The sequence below is a fragment of the Tupaia chinensis genome, unplaced genomic scaffold (assembly GCF_000334495.1).
Source record: "Tupaia chinensis unplaced genomic scaffold, TupChi_1.0 Scaffold145717_1, whole genome shotgun sequence".
In the NCBI taxonomy this organism is placed as follows: domain Eukaryota; kingdom Metazoa; phylum Chordata; class Mammalia; order Scandentia; family Tupaiidae; genus Tupaia; species Tupaia belangeri.
Window position 1 is genome coordinate 1,435,517 of NW_006205575.1, and position 4,328 is coordinate 1,439,844.

At 49.9% G+C, this 4,328-nt stretch overlaps 1 long non-coding RNA gene across 2 annotated transcripts in view; it reads right to left on the reverse strand.

Annotated features, from left to right (window-relative positions):
- Nucleotides 1–4,328, reverse strand: part of LOC102485766 (uncharacterized) — an 11,498-nt gene that overhangs the window by 5,674 nt on the left and 1,496 nt on the right. The window contains exons 2-3 of one of the 2 annotated variants that reach the window (XR_003547893.1): nt 3,087–3,170; nt 2,868–2,913 (exon numbers count right to left, since the gene is read on the reverse strand). This is a non-coding gene — a long non-coding RNA (uncharacterized LOC102485766). Of the gene's footprint in view, nt 1–2,867; nt 2,914–3,086; nt 3,171–4,328 lie in introns of those variants that run through there. The other variant, XR_337388.1, reaches the window with a different exon arrangement.

Genomic DNA, 4,328 nt, shown 5'->3' on the forward strand with positions numbered 1-4,328 from the left:
TCGCCAGAGAGAGAGAGACATAGAGACAGAAAGCGAGAAATCACCCCCCAGGGGGGATGGTCACGCCGCAATCCCTTCTCCCCCATTCTCCTCTCGGGATCTTGGGCACGCACGCACACACGCCCGGCGTGAGTTTTAAGCCACCAGGTCCAGGACGCGAACTACGGTTGACTACGTGGGAGTCCAGCGACATAGCCATTACGCTAACTGCTGGTTCCCAGGATGGTCATTCTTAATTGAAGATTTGAATGGACTTTAGGAGGCTCTGTGAACCCTCTGAAATTGTGCAAAATCTTCTGTGCATGTACGGATTTGGGGTTAGAAGATTTAAAACTTTCATTAGAGTCTCAGAAAGGTCTATGACCTCAAAAATAGGGTGAACTCTGTTCTCTGAAGAAAAATGAAAGAACTCAGTTGTTTCATCTGCAAACTGGGAGTAATGACAGGTGCCAGCATGTGAGGAGTGCTCAGGGAATGCCAACTCATTAGTACCCGTGACCTGGTCCCAGAAATGCCTCCGGTTTCTGGGAAAGACTGCTCTCTCCCCTTTCCTCACTCCCATGCTGTAGGTCAGAGGTTCCCAAACTTTGGTAATTATTAGAATCATCTGGGGAGCTTTAAAAATACAGATTCCTGGGCTCCATTCCAAGAGCAATGGATGGCAATCACTAGGAGGAGGCTTGGAGCTCTACGTCTGTATCAAGTCTCCTCCTCCACTCAGTGGGTCTAACCACCAGCGAAGTCTAGGAGTCACTGCTCTGGGGCTCTACGTGGCCCTGCCTCACATGCCACACTCCAGGAGGCATTCTCATCCACGCCATTACTCATCCTGGGAGGTATGTGTCCAAGGAAACTACCCAAGTCTTTGAGGGAGCCCTGGGTTGCAGTCTTTCAGAAGAAAGAATGAAGTATCTTCTTAATTATAACCAGGTCTATATTTAGGCCAGGGCTTACATGGCCTCTTGAACTTCAAATAAATACCTATTCCGTTCCTTGTTTAAACAGGTGTAACGATATCGGTGGTGACTAGATTTATCCAGGCAGGAAGGCAGCTCCCACAGCTGTCAGAGCACAGTGTCTTTTCATTCCTCAGAGCAGAGAGAAGTAAATGCACAGCTTCTGCCCGGAGCTGGAGCCACAAAGGGCATGCCCCCTCTGATTGCGGCTCTCTGGTGGGATTCAGAGCCAGCTTGGATGGTATGGACCTCAGATGCTGTAAAGGCCACTGCAGCCAGGCCATTCTAGGCTGGCAAGGCCTGCTGACCCAGAATGCCTACACTCCCCCCAACATTTGCACACATTCCCACACCTAATGCACAACTGCCATGCACACATTCATCCAATACTCATGCAGACTCTCACATACTCTCTCACGCACCCAGGCACACATGTATTGATACCCATCTAGCGTGCACACACACACACACACACACACACACACGCCCTTCTCTGTTGCCAGAATCCTATCACCCAACCATGAGAGTTTACTCCTAGGGACTTTAGACGTACAATTCCCTGTCAAAATGCCTGGAATTTTCCTGATTTTAACACTTAAAGCCTCACCTCCTGGCAGCATATACCACCACCACCCCACACTCCCACCAGAGTGCTGGGTAAACTGGGATGCCTGACAGGCACCCCCTGACAGGTACCCCCAGGGAGAGATCTGATGTGCTTGCCCAGCCAGGCAGTGTCCTATGCATGAGAGCCTCATGAGCTCTTCCAAGGGTGCACTGGGCTCCGGACCTCACGTGGTCCTGCAGTCAGTGATGCTGGATGCCAGAAAAGCGCTCTCCTTGGCAGCAGGCCCAGACCCTGCCAGCACAGAGTGGGGTCTGGTCATTGGGGCTGGAACTTGGTCATGGATACGTGGTTCAAGCTTCTGAGGTGATTGGAATGGGCAGCTAGGGTTGAGAACCAGTGAACCCAGGCAAAGGACATGTCAGCCAGGTCATTCCCTGGGGCCTTCCTTACCCTTCAGAAGGGCAATGGGGCTTCTGTGTAGCTAGCACAGGGTGGAGGTCCTAGTCTTGCCTGGACAGCGGGAGCTTGAGTCTCCCTGCTCTCGGATTTGCAAGTGACATTTTATCCTCTAAAGCAACACACAACTCTATGCATTTACTGAGCCTCAGTCCAGTTTGCAAATAATTTCCACTGAGGGACCAGCAGTTAGCGTAATGGCTATGTCACTGAACTCCCATGCAGCCGACCGCGGTTCGAGTCTCGAAGGCTTAAACTCATGCCAGGCGCATGTGCATGCATGCCCAAGATGCTGAGAGGAGAATGGAGGAGAAGGGATTGAGAGGCATGGCCATCGTCCCTGGGGGGTGATTTCTCACTTTCTGTCCCTCTGTCTCTCTCTGTCTTTCTGGCAAGTGCATGCATGCCCTATAGCAAAAACCTCTCAAAAAAAAGGGGGGGAAACCAGCAGTTAGCGTAATGGCTATGTCGCTGGACTCCCACGTAGTTGACCACGGTTCGCGTCCTGGACTCGGTGGCTTAAAACCCATGCCGGGCACGTGTGCGTGCATGCCCAAGATCCGGAGAGGAGAATGGAGGAGAAGGGATTGCGACGTGGCCATCCCCTCTGGGGGGTGATTTCTCGCTTTCTGTCTCTTTGTCTCTCTCTGTCTGTCTGGCGAGCACACGCGCCCTATAGTGAAAAATCTCTCAAAAAAAAAAAAAAGGAAAAAAAAGAATAATAATTTCCACTGATGCCACTGGCTGAAGAACTTGCACCCCAAACCTTACCTGCAACCCAAAGAGCTTTCCAAACAGCAGTTCCAGCTGCGCCTGGCTGCCCACAATAGCAAGAATCCTCAGGAAGGCTCACGATTCTGACAGAAAGTCAGTCTAACCACAGGTGTCTGGGAATCAGGTGGGGCTGAAGAACGGTGGCTTATAACAGGTTCTCTGAGAAGGGGCAGAGAGGAGGGTCGGAGGAAACAGCAAGAGCTTCGGAATGCGCTAACGCTAAATTTGTACCTTTCTCTCCACCTATAGTTCTGTATGTGTAGCTTTGGGGAAGTTACTTTACTATTCGGAGCCAGGGGGTCCTCCTCTAAAGAGTGCAAAACCATGCCTACCTCAGAAGGCTCTTGACAGTATATCCGTGACAAGCACAGGTCCTGGCTTAAAGTGGGCAGTGATGAAATGACAAATGACAGCTACTGAAAAACAAAATGAATGGGGACGCTGTTTTATTCTTATGTTGTACCAGAGTGTTCCCATCACATCCAAAGGAAGGTATTCTTTTCCCATGTCACATAAACAATTAAGTTAACGAGTGTTGATTTCCCATGGCTGTTGTAACAAATTACCACCAACCTAGTGGCTTAAAATAATGCAGCTTTATTGACTCACCGTCCTGGAGGTCAGAAGTCTGGAATGGGGTTCACTGGACTAAAATTGAGATGTTGGCAAGGGCTGTGCTCCTTCGGGAGGCTCCGGGGGAGAATGCATCCTCCTGACTTTTCCAGCTTCTGGAGGCTCCCTGAATTCCTTGGCTCACGGCCCCTACCTTCATCGGCAAATCCAGCAGCAGCGCTTCTTCAAATCTTTCTCGGACTCTGACTCTCCTGCCTGCCTCTTTCACTTCTAAAGACCCTCGTGGAGGGCTAGCAAGTGGTGTGGAGGTTACAGCTGCTGGATCCTACATGGTTGACTGCAAAGTTTGAGTCCAGACACAGTGGCCTGATAAACGTGCAAGGCGTGTGAGTGTCCCAGCTCAAAATCCTGAAAGGAGGATGGAGAAGGGTTTGCCACTTGGCCATCCTTCCTGGAGGGTGCTTTCTCACTTTCCCCCTCTCTGTCTCTCCCTGGCAAGAACACATGCCCTATAGCAAACTATATAAAAATTTTTAAAATTAGGGACCAGCAGTTGGTGAAATGACTATGTCACTGGACTCCCATGTAGTCGACCATGGTTCAAGTCCTGGACTTGGTGGCTTAAACTCACGCCGAGTGTGTGTGTGTGTGCGTACGTGCCCAAGATCCCAAGAGGAGAATGGAGGAGAAGGGATTGCAGCGTGACCATCCCCCCGGGGGGTGATTTCTCGCTTTCAGTCTCTATGTCTCTCTCTCTGTCTTCCTGACAAGCGCATGCGTCCTATAGCAAAAACCTATAAATAAAAAATAAATTTAAAAAAATTTTACTTAAAGAAATAAAGACTCTTGTGTTTACACTAAAACTTTTCAGATAATCCAGAATAAACCCTCACCTGAAGAGCCTTAACTGAGGGACCAGCAGTTAGCATAATAGCTATGTTGCTGGACTCCCATGTAGTCAACCATGGCGAGTCCCGGACCCAGTGACTTAAACTCATGCC